The following is a 13373-nucleotide window of genomic DNA, read 5'->3' on the forward strand; positions in this document are numbered from 1 at the left end:
CATGTTTACACCTCTGCCCTCGGGAAAGAGATACCGGTTCATTAAAACTCTCAACAACTTAAGACAACTGGGTTAACAAACAATTCCCAGGCATACTAAAGGCATGGAGAGTTTGCACAATATGAACAATTATCTTAGTTTATCTTACAGTTTTTAGTTTTTTAAACTGTGTATGTTTTTCGTTGTTTTTAATCTTCGTGGGTCTTTTTATTGTCTATTTCAGGGGTGCTCATTACGTCGATCGCGATCTACCGGTCGATCTCGGAGGGTGTGTAAGTCGATCACCAGCCAGCCATTAAAAAAATAGTCCTAAAAATGAGCGATCATAAATCTTCACTATGACGTCACTTTCGTCACTTGATTGACATTCACGGCACCCGAGGGTCTTCTGAGATGACGCTGGCTGCTGCCAGCTCATTAAAATTACCGACTGGAAGGCGAGAAACACTTTATTTCAACAGACTCTGGCGCCGTATCTGTCGTCAAAACTCCAAAGACCGACTGCACAGTTGCACAATAAAAGCGCTACTTCATCCTGCCTGCGCTACCAAAATAAGAGTCTCAGAAAGCTGGCGTGCACAAGCTAGCAAGCTACGGAGTTTGCCGACAATGTATTTCTTGTAAAGTGTATACAAAGGAGTACGGAAGCTGGATAAATAAAATGCCAAAAACCAACCACTTTCATGTGGTATTGGACAGAAAGGAGGACTTTTTTTCTCCTCCATTCGAAAATGCGGACCTTATCAGCACTACTGTCTGATTCCAATCAATGCAAGTCATCACAATCAGGTAATACACTAACTTATATTCTTGTCTTCATGAAAGAAATGAATCTATATGTGTTAAACATGCTTGTATTATCTCTAAACACTTTTAACTTATTAACAATATTAACTATATGTGTTAAACATGCTTGTATTATCTCTAAACACTTTTAACTTATTACCAATATTAACTATATGTGTTAAACATGCTTGTATTATCTTTAAACACCTTTAACTTATTACCAATATTAACTATAAGTGTTAAACATGCTTGTATTATCTTTAAACACCTTTAACTTGTTAACAATATTAACTATGTGTTAAACATTCTTGTAATATCATTAAACACCTTTAATTTATTAACAATATTAACTATATGTGTTAAACATGCTTGCATTATCACTAAACCTCTTTAACTTGTTAACAATATTAACTATATGTGTTAAACATGTTTGCATTATCTTTAAACACCTTTAACTTAACAATATTAACTATATGTGTTAAACATGCTTGTATTATCATTAAACACCTTTAACTTGTTAACAAAAACATATGTTTCATAAATAAGTAAATATAAATTATATATATGAATGAGGTAGATCCCCACGACTTGATCAATTGAAAAGTAGCTCGCCTGCAGAAAAAGTGTGAGCACCCCTGGTCTATTTTATCTCCAGCTGCTGTTGACAGTCACCCAACATAATTTTATTTTACAATGACAAAATAAAGTATTTTATTCTATTCTATTCTATTTTAATTATATTCTATATTGAGAGCATACACACCCTTTGTTTATTGAATCAAAACTGTTGAAATTCAATGATTTGGTGCATTTGCAAACAGCTACAATTATGCACAAAGCAAACTATAAGCTGCTACTCAAGAATGTACAACAATTGTTCCCAACAAAAAACGATAAATATAAACTTAAAGCAAAATCTAATTTAAATCTTTTGTATGCACCTACAACACCTAAGACCTTTAGCATATCAGCATGTGGAATTAAATTATGGAATGGAATAAGCAAAGAACTCAAACAAAGTACCAATATGATCCAGTTTAAGAGGCTGTTTGACAATACGTGGACTATGGGTTGTTTGTTTTCCCGAGATGCAAGTAAAGCTGGATCGGACATGGCTTGGAGGTGATTATATTATTTATTTTAACACTAACAAAAGAAATAAAAAAGCGTGCTCAAGGCGGAAGTACAAACTTGGCTAATGAAACAAAAACATGCACAAAGGCAGAACTATGGACATAAAAACAAAAACAACACTTACTGTGGTGTGAAACAGCATGAAAACTATGCATGGAATACAAGCATGAGTGACAAGGGTAATGTGGTAAACAGAGTTAAGATAATGTCGCCAGACAGACTGCCTGGCAACTGAAAGCTTAAATAATAGTGACATGATTACAACAGGTGCATGTGTCCAAATGAGTCCGGTGCGTGAGTCCAAATGCATGACAGGTGAAACCAATGAGTAGTCATGGAAACAAAAACAATGGAGCGTAAACAGAAACTAAAGAATCCAAAAACCAAACATAACTAAACAAAACAAAACATGATCCAAAAGACATGACACTGTTCAAACAAGCGTTTATAAGGTACAAACCCTGTTTCCATATGAGTTGGGAAATTGTGTTAGATGTAAATATAAACGGAATACAATGATTTGCAAATCCTTTTCAACCCATATTCAATTGAATGCACTACAAAGACAAGATATTTGATGTTCAAACTCATAAACTTAATTTATTTTTTGCAAATAATAATTAACTTAGAATTTCATGGCTGCAACACCTGCCAAAGTAGTTGGGAAAGGGCATGTTAACCACTGTGTTACATGGCCTTTCCTTTTAACAACACTAATTAGACGTTTGGGAACTGAGGAAACACATTTTTTAAGCTTCTCAGGTGGAATTATTTCCCATTCTTGCTTGATGTACAGCTTAAGTTGTTCAGCAGTCCGGGTGTCTCCGTTGTAGTATTTTAGGCTTCATAATGTGCCACACATTTTCAATGGGAGACAGGTCTGGACTACAGGCAGGCCAGTCTAGTACCCGCACTCTTTTACTATGAAGCCACATTGATGTAACACGTGGCTTGGCATTGTCTTGCTGAAATAAGCAGGGGCGTCCATGGTAACGTTGCTTGGATGGCAACATATGTTGCTCCAAAACCTAGATGTACCTTTCAGCATTAATGGCGCCTTCACGGATGTGTAAATTACCCATGTCTTGGGCACTAATACACCCCCATACCATCACAGATGCTGGCTTTTCAACTTTGCGCCTATAACAATCCGGATGGTTCTTTTCCTCTTTGGTCCGGAGGACACGATGTTCACAGTTTCCAAAAACAATTTGAAATGTGGACTCAACAGACCACAGAACACTTTTCCACTTTGTATCAGTCCATCTTAGATGAACTCAGGCCCAGTGAAGCCGACGGCGTTTCTGGGTGTTGTTGATAAACAGTTTTCGCCTTGCATAGGAGAGTTTTAACTTGTGGTGATATCCTTTACACACTGATGTCGCTTGTTGATGCAGTACAGCCTGAGGGATCGAAGGTCACGGGCTTAGCTGCTTACGTGCAGTGATTTCTCCAGATTCTCTGAACCCTTTGATGATATTACAGACCGTAGATGGTGAAATCCCTAAATTCCTTGCAATATCTGGTTGAGAAAGGTTTTTCTTAAACTGTTCAACAATTTGCTCACGCATTTGTTGACAAAGTGGTGACCCTCGCCCCATCCTTGTTTGTGAATGACTGAGCATTTCATGGAATCTACTTTTATACCCAATCATGGCACCCACCTGTTCCCAATTTGCCTGTTCACCTGTGGGATGTTCCAAATAAGTGTTTGATGAGCATTCCTCAACTTTATCAGTATTTATTGCCACCTTTCCCAACTACTTTGTCACGTGTTGCTGGCATCAAATTCTAAAGTTAATGATTATTTGCAAAAAAAATATGTTTATGAGTTTGAACATCAAATATGTTGTCTTTGTAGCATATTCAACTGAACATGGATTGAAAATGATTTGCAAATCATTGTATTCCGTTTATATTTACATCTAACACAATTTCCTAACTCATATGGAAACCGGGTTTGTACTACTCTGCTTGCATGTCAGCAGACTGGGGTAGATCCTGCTGAAATCCTATGTATTGAATGAATAGAGAATTGTTTTGAATCGGAAAAATATCGTTTTTGAATCGAGAATGCCCTGCGATGAGGTGGCGACTTGTCCAGGGTGTATGCCGCCTTCCGCCCGATTATAGCTGAGATAGGCTCCAATGCCCCCCGCGACCCCAAAGGGAATAAGCGGTAGGAAATGGATGGATGGATGGATGAATCGAGAATTGCCTTGAATCGAAAAAAATCGATTTATAATCGAATCGTGACCCCAAGAATCGATACTGAATTGAATCGTGGGACACCCAAAGATTCGCAGCCCTAATACGGTCCCTCTACTGTGTCTCTGTATCTCTACCCAACTGGTTGAGACAGACATCCAGCCCCCTGCGCCTTGGCTCTGTCTGAGCAGAAAATGTGTGCTTGTGAAGTTTCAACATGTTCCAAATCAAAAAAATTATTTGATTGTAGTGTTTATAGTAGTGTATTTGTAGTTGCTTGTAATTTTAGTGGTGTATGCATTTGTTTTTGTAGTTGTAGTACTTGAAGCAATGTATTGTTTTTTTAATTTATTTTTAGTTTTGTATTGTAGTTCATTGTAGTTGTAGTAGTTGTGGCAGAGTATTGTCATTTCCCTTGCAGTTGTAGTAGTTGTATTAGTTTGTTGTACTTTATTGTACTGGTAGTTGTAGTTGTTGTAATAATTTATTTTGGTTTCTTGTAGTTGTAGTAGTGTATTGTATTTGTAGTATTTGTAGTAATGTATTGTAATTTCTTGTAGTGTTATTGTTGTTATACTATATTGTGGTTTATCATATATTTGTAGTTGTGTATCATAATTTCTTGTAAAAACCCCGTTTCCATATGAGTTGGGAAATTGTGTTCGATGTAAATATAAACGGAATACAATGATTTGCAAATCATTTTCAACCCATATTCAGTTGAATATGCTACAAAGACAACATATTTGATGTTCAAACTGATAAAAAAAATTTTTGTTGCAAATAATCATTAACTTTAGAATTTGATGCCAGCAACACGTGACAAAGAAGTTGGGAATGGTGGCAATAAATACTGATAAAGTTGAGGAATTCTCATCAAACACTTATTTGGAACATACCACAGGTGAACAGACTAATTGGGAACAGGTGGGTGCTGTGATTGAAAACAGCTTCCCAAAAAATGCTCAGTCTTTCACAAGAAAGGATGGGGCGAGGTACACCCCTTTGTCCACAACTGCGTGAGCAAATAGTCAAACAGTTTAAGAACAACGTTTCTCAAAGCGCAATTGCAAGAAATTTAGGGATTTCAACATCTACAGTCCATAATATCATCAAAAGGTTCAGAGAATCTGGAGAAATCACTCCACGCAAGCGGCATGGCCGGAAACCAACATTGAATGACCGTGACCTTCGATCCCTCAGACGGCACTGTATCAAAAACCGATATCAATCTCTAAAGGATATCACCACATGGGCTCAGAAACACTTCAAAAACCCACTGTCACTAAATACAGTTTGTCGCTACATCTGTACGTGCAAGTTAAAGCTCTACTATGCAAAGCGAAAGCCATTCATCAACAACATCCAGAAACGTCGCCGGCTTCTCTGGGCCTGAGATCATCTAAGATGGACTCATGCAGAGTGGAAAAGTGTTCTGTGGTCTGACGAGTCCACATTTCAAATTGTTTTTGGAAATATTCGACATTGTGTCATCCGGACCAAAGGGGAAGCGAACCATCTAGACTGTTATGGACGCAAAGTTCAAAAGCCAGCATCTGTGATGGTATGGGGGTGTATTACTGCCCACGGCATGGGTAACTTACACATCTGTGAAGGCACCATTAATGCTGAAAGATACATACAGGTTTTGGAACAACATATGCTGCCATCTAAGCGCCATCTTTTTCATGGACACCCCTGCTTATTTCAGCAAGACAATGCCAAGCCACATTCAGCACGTGTTACAACAGCGTGGCTTCGTAAAAAAAGAGTGCGGGTACTTTCCTGGCCCGCCTGCAGTCCAGACCTGTCTCCCATCAAAAATGTGTGGCACTTTATGAAGCGTAAAATACGACAGCAGAGACCCCGGACTGTTGAACGACTGAAGCTCTACATAAAACAAGAATGGGAAAGAATTCCACTTTCAAAGCTTCAACAATTAGTTTCCTCAGTTACCAATCGTTTATTGATTGTTGTTAAAAGAAAAGGTGATGTAACACAGTGGTGAACATGCCCTTTCCCAACTACTTTGGCACGTGTTGCAGCCATTAAATTCTAAGTTAACTATTATTTGCAAAAAAAAAAAAAAGTTTATGAGTTTGAACATCAAATATCTTGTCTTTGTCGTGCTTTCAATTGAATATGGGTTGAAAAGGATTTGCAAATCATTGTATTCCGTTTATATTTACCTCTAACACAATTTCCCAACTCATATGGAAACAAGGTTTGTAGTTGTAGTAGTGTTTTGTAGTTGTAGTAGTTGTAGTAGTGTATTGTAGTTTCTCGTAGTTGTTGTAGTGTATTGTAGTTGTAGTAGTTATAGCGGTGTTTGTACATTTACATATTCAGCAGGGTAGTTTTCCACATTGTAATTATACATTATAATAAATATAGTACAAAGGCCATGATGAATAGATTAAATATTTAAAAAATAAATGTAATTACTAATTAAAATTTAATTTGAATTGGGTTACTTTAACCACATTAAGGTATTGTAATCTGACTAACCCGACTCGCAGTTCTGTCAGATTTTCATCCGGTCTGTGGAACCATTGGCGAGTAAGCCTGTATGCTGGACATTGAATATTGTGGAGTGTTTTAATTTATTTTATTTTAATTTTTATACAAGTTTTTTATTTATTTTATTTCTGCTTGTTTTTCTTTTATTTGGGTTTTTATCGCGGTATGGTTTCTTTTTCTGTGCTATGGATCCCCCCGTGTCTGAAATAAAGAGACTATTAACGACCAGGACTGATGTGTATTTAGAGTTTTCATGATATATTGTGCCAATACACAGTATTTATGAGCAAAATATATGATGAGTCCCACTGGCCCAAAAAAACATCTCCCAAAATGCTTCATTTCCTCTGCTGTAATCATTCTAAACAAAATCAAATGGTATTTTTTTTGTTTTTAACAGTCCTCTTTCAATGTATGCACTTGCTGTTTTCAATGTAAGTTGTGTTTATTGTTTGAGCATTGTCAAAAGAGAAATTATCCTGGCAAGCAGTGCAGCTTTATAATTTGATGTATTGATTATACTATAATAATTTGATGTATTGATTATACTATATACCCACTTGTGTAATTATGTAGAATTAGTTATTATGTGTTATAATTTGTGTAGTTATTTAATTTCAATTATGTTTCAAAATTAAATACAGTAAAAACATTCAAAATAAGTCAGTATACAAGGTATAGATCTAAATCAGCTATGAACGCTACATATGAATGGATGTGAAACCTCACATTACCACGAGGGGGCTCTGTTAGACTGAAAAAAAAAAAATATATATATATATTAGAGATGCGCGGATAGGCAATTTATCTCATCCGCAACCGCGTCAGAAAGTCGTCATCCATCCGCCATCCACCCGATGTAACGTTTGATCAAAACTGCATCCGCCCGCCATCCGCCCGTTGTTATATATCTAATATTAATTAAAAAAAAAAAAAAGGGTGAAAACTACGCGAATTGCACCTTGTGCAGACAAAATTTTTCGATCGGACACGGAGGAATTAGCGATGTAAAAGACCACGTTGGGACAAAAAAACACAAGTCTAATGCCGTTGCTAGCGATACAAGTGGAAAACTTTCAACGTTTTTCGTCGCCCAAACAGATTCTTTGGATGTGATAAATGCCGAAGTTTTATTTACGGAGGCAATAATTGAGCATGGACTTCCAATCGCACTGGCTGATCACATGGGACAGTTAATAATGTAATGCAACCTTTAAAAATCATTACGCGGTGATCGCGATCCCAAAAATAAACTTTTCTTGCATGATAATGTCCAGAAAATTTCGCTTTATATTACTATAGAGTCCTTTTAACGAATGAGTTTGATGGTTTATCACAAACCTTAAATGAAATTCCATGGCCACCGTCCTGCTCTCTATATCAACCAGGGTGAGCCCCACCCCTTTCGTGAGCGCACTGTGCGCGGAGTGACCCCTGTTACGCGCCCCCGGCAACAGGGGTGGCAAGCAGGTAAGCTGCGCGGGCGGAGCGCGCGGAGTGACCCATGTTACGAGCCCCCGGCCACGGGGGTGGCGGGCAGGTAAGCTGCTTACCTGCTGCGCGTGACGCCGGCCGCGGCGAAAGCGGACGAGGCGGGGTGTCGGTGCGGTGGGCGCGGTAGTGACCCTGGACGTGCGTCGGGCCCTTCTCGCGGATCGCCTCAGCTACGGCTCCCGGTGGGGCCCTCTCGGGGGAAGGGGCCTCGGTCCCGGACCCCGGCGAGGCGTCCCTTCTCCGCTCCGTAAAAGTGTCCATCTCTTTTCTTTTTTTTTCTTCTGTTGTGGCATATGCTGCAGGTGCCTGCTCGTTTTTCGTATGTGGGTAACAACATTTAACTATGTATATATATTTCCGAATTGGTTTAACTGCCACCCGCAAAAAAACAAAAAACAAAAAAAAAAACAAAAAAAAATCTAATTAATCCGCCCGACCCGGCCCGCGAGCGGATAAAATCTTATTTTTTTTAATTTCATCCGCCCGATCCGCGGATAATCCGTGGACTCCGCGGTTGTGTCCGCAAACCGCGCATCTCTAATATATATATATAAAAACACTATTGCAAATGAATAAATAAAAAAACAAACAACATATCTACTTAAGTATTGCAAGTGTGGAGTTTGTGTGCTCTAAATCCAAGGACTACAATACTTAAAAACAAACAAAAATTATTACAAAACATTTGCCACCATGTACATATCTTATATTAAGAGTTATATAAGAGTTATATTTTTTATCTCTCTGTCAAAATTAGAAGATTGAATAAAGAAACAACTGTGATGATGATGTAGCAGCTACAGTTTATTTTATAGGTCATATTTTCAGGTGGGTGTTGTATCTAGATTGCTATTTCAGGGCGATTGTTGCCACCCTCAAGTCACAGATATTGCAGAAGTGTATATAAATAAATATATAGAGGATGGGCGGTGATGTGGATTTCAAGATGAGATAGGAGATAAAATATGATGCGCTTAGAAAGGATATCATCATCTTGTTATTTGGATGAATGACTTTGTGCATTTGAGCTTAGATTCACCCTTTCTCTCCATCGCCCATATTTCTTTGTGACCATCTCAAATTCATCACAAGAGATATGGGAGTCTACATGCAGTCAGGAGGAAACCCATGGAATAACTCATCCACGACAAATATTATTGAAATAACATTGTATTGTAATTGTATAACCCAGGAAGAGGAGAATTCAATCTGCAAAGCTTGATGCTACGTTTTCACATCAACATTAAGCAAAAACAACATGCACAATTCTGTTTAGTTTGACCTTATCTACTGTTTTATTTAATTGTATCTTCATGTAAACATCTTTATTTTTTTCCTTTAACATTGCCCAAGCTAAGATATACTGTACTATTGTGCACTGCATGTCACTATATACAGTATTTTTGCGCAACATTAAGTGTTAAATTAGGTCATACTTATGTCTTGTATGTAGAGTGCAGTATTTTTCTTATTTTCTTTTGAAAAACTGGACCCTCAACCAGATTGACTAAGTCTTCTCAATGAGGAGCAGAGGTTCTGGGGAACCTACCTGTCCTGACAGAATGTTCACTGCCAGGTTCATGAGGGACTCGTGGGAAAAATGGCTAATCCTGCGCCTCTCAATTTTTTCTGTCAAGCACGTGGAAGATATCTATCTAGTTGGAACTGTGATCGCAGAGCATCTATTAATGGGCTAAGCATCGCTTTGGTGTATCAACAAATTTAGAAGATGATGGCAGCTGTACAAGGAGCCCAAATGCTACTTGTTTTGATCAATGGCATGGGTCCTGTGGGAACCCATGTGGGAACTCGGACTGTGGCGATCTCAGAATTGAATCACAAACTAGATAATATCATAGAGAGGCTTTCGGAAATGCAAAGATTGATCAACTTGAGAGCCAGAATGGACGATTATGATCAGACTCGCCATTGGAATGTGTCTGCTTGCCTGGAAAATAACAATCCTTATCTACAATTCGTCTCCCTCGATGGCCGAGGCGAGGCTTTGTTTTAAACATCCCAGGATACGCCGCTGTGAATTCCTCCCTCTTTCAACAACACCTGGGGAGTTGAACTATTTTTGCCGTGCATCCAGAGCGGCTCCAGGCTTAAAAACATAACAACACACACAGCATGTACCGTGGACTGCACATATGCACACATACCCCAACCTCCACCCCACGCCGTTGCCACCGCTTAACTCCTTAGGTGTGATGGATGGCTGGAGCCATGCCAGAAGGATTGCAGCGTTGTCACCGGAGGCTCCACCCCCCTCACCTCCCGTTGCAGGTCTTGTGGTTTCTGTGTCGTAATATGTATATATATATATATATGCTTTTTGTGGCTATTGAGTTTGCTTTTCTGGCCTCAGACTGAACCCCTCCCCCATGAGAGGCAGAACTTAAGTTTCCGGGTTAAGGGTAAACAATGCTAACAAACCCAAACAGCTAATGATGGTGCTATCATTGCTGTGACAATCAAGTTGACCAGCTTTTGGTAGAATAATATTTTGATGCACTTCATTTTTAACTCTTGCCTCATCAATAACACATCTCCACATTGGTGCATCTTTGACACAATTGATATCAAAAGACTCAACGTGATTTGGAGTCTCACTTAAAGTGGACCTACAATGATTTTAATCTACATTTAAACATTTCCTTGTGGTCTGGTATATATATATATATATATATATATATATATATATATATATATATATATATATATATATATATATATATATATGTGCTTTTTGTGGCTATTGAGTTTGCTTTTCTGGCCTCAGACTGAACCCCTCCCCCATGAGAGGCAGAACTTAAGTTTCCGGGTTAAGGGTAAACAATGCTAACAAACCCAAACAGCTAATGATGGTGCTATCATTGCTGTGACAATCAAGTTGACCAGCTTTTGGTAGAATAATATTTTGATGCACTTCATTTTTAACTCTTGCCTCATCAATAACACATCTCCACATTGGTGCATCTTTGACACAATTGATATCAAAAGACTCAACGTGATTTGGAGTCTCACTTAAAGTGGACCTACAATGATTTTAATCTACATTTAAACATTTCCTTGTGGTCTGGTATATATATATATATATATATATATATATATATATATATATATATATATATATATATATATATATATATATATATATACCACTCCTCCCTCAGCCACGAGTCCATGACCATCATCGCTCACCTGTGACGGGAAGCATACGACATTCCGTGAACATTGCACCCAAGTACGGATTTTGTGTTGATTTATTGTGAATACAAAACATGTGCAAAGGCAGTGATAAATGATAAGGCGGCAGCTAAAGAATGACTTCCCCGTTTATCCCCTCTTCTATCACACAGGAAAAACCATCCAGGTGAACAGCTGATTTTACTCATTCCGGTGCTGACGTAAAAACCATGTGACTCGTGTCTCATGTGTGACCTAAACAAATAAACTATGGTATTAAAACTATAGTGGCCATAAACAATTAGCTTCTACAGCAGCCCAAAGTGGAGCACATGGGCCATTTGTGGCCTGTGACTCGATTGTCATTGGCACTAGGCACATTAAAAAAAACAACAACAAAAAAACAACAGCAAAAATGAGAAAAAGCCAAAATGTTTACAACAGCCAATAACAACAGCACAGAGCACACAGCTCTCTCTCTCTCTCTCTCTCTCTCTCTCTCTCTCTCTCTCTCTGTCTCTCTCTCTCTCTCTCTCTGTCTCACTCTCTGTATATATATATATATATATATATACAGTATATATATATATATATATATATATATATATATGTATATATATATATATATATATATATATATATGTATATATATATATCCATCCACCCAACCATATTCTTCTGCTTATCCGAGGTCTCCTACCGGTTGGACGTGCCCTAAACACCTCCCCAGGGAGGCGTCCGGGTGGCATGTGTCCTCCAGATGCCCGAACCACGCCATCTGGGTGCTCTGGATGTGGAGGAGCAGCGGCTTTACTTTGAGCTCCTCCAGGATGACAGAGCTTCTCCCCCTATCTCTAAGGGAGAGCCCCGGCACCCGACGGAGGAAACTCATTTCGGTGTACCCGTGATATTGTCCTTGCGGTTATAACCCAAAGCCCATGACCATATGTAGATCGACCGGTAAATTGAGAGATTTGCCTTCCGGCTCAGCGTATTCTTTACCACAACGGATCGATACAGTGTCTGCATTACTTAAGACGCTGTCGATCTCACGATGCACTCTTCCCTCACTCGTTAACAAGACTCCGAGGTATTTGAACTCCTCCATTTGGGGCAAGATCTCTTCCCTAAACCGTAGATGACACTCCACCCTTTTCCGGGCGAGAACCCTCAAGGACCCTGCCAAGACTATAGAGCTAGTCCACAGTTCCACGACCAGGACGAAATCCACACTGCTCCTCCTGAATCCGAGGTTCATCCAGTACATCTGAATAGACCTTACTGGGAAGGCTGAGGAGTGTTATCCCACGATAGTTGGAACACACCCTCTGGTTCCCCTTCTTAAAGAGAGGAACCACCACCCCGGTCTGCCAATCCAGACGTACCGTCCCCGATGTCCACGCAATGTTATGGAGTCTTGTCCAGAGCCTTAAGGAACTTTGAGCGGATCTCATTTGCCCCCAGGGCCTTGCCACCGATGAGCTTTTTAACTACCTCCAGAAATAGGAGAGCCCACCACAGATTCCCGAGACACTGCTTCCTCATAGTGTAGGTGGGATTGAGGAGGTCTTGGAAGTATTCCCTCCACTGATCCACAACATCCGCAGTCGAGGTCAGCAGCACACCATCCTCATGTTACTCACGTTGCCTCTTTGGGCTGTGCCCGGCCGGAACCAATTAGCTGGGATAAACAAGGGACAACTGTATTTATAAAATAGGGACGCTTGAAGGCAGGAACTTCCTGAGCATTTGTCGGCAAAGGGGTTAATAAGTTGAAATTCTCAAATTGGATTTGTCATATTTGTCCTCCAAAATGATTTATTGCTGATGCAACACAAGCATTGATGTAGCAGGAGATGGTCTATAGCCACACAGAAAGAGAAGAAAAATCTTGTAATCTTTGAAAATCACAGGGATGATCAAGACAGAAGGACAAACATACCCATCACTTAAACCGAACACCCAAAGCAAGGCAGAGCTTCCGGACTATAGCTTGGTTGCAATCATGTGAACTAAAGGAACATCCGGGCACTTCTAGG

General features: G+C 39.3%; 1 protein-coding gene across 2 annotated transcripts in view; it reads left to right on the forward strand.

Annotated features, from left to right (window-relative positions):
• LOC133574262 (inactive dipeptidyl peptidase 10-like) overlaps positions 1-13373 on the forward strand; it is a 167617-nt gene that overhangs the window by 18297 nt on the left and 135947 nt on the right. The gene's annotated exons all lie outside the window — the stretch shown is intronic.

The sequence above is a fragment of the Nerophis lumbriciformis genome, linkage group LG31 (genome assembly GCF_033978685.3).
Source record: "Nerophis lumbriciformis linkage group LG31, RoL_Nlum_v2.1, whole genome shotgun sequence".
Taxonomy (NCBI): Eukaryota; Metazoa; Chordata; class Actinopteri; order Syngnathiformes; family Syngnathidae; genus Nerophis; species Nerophis lumbriciformis.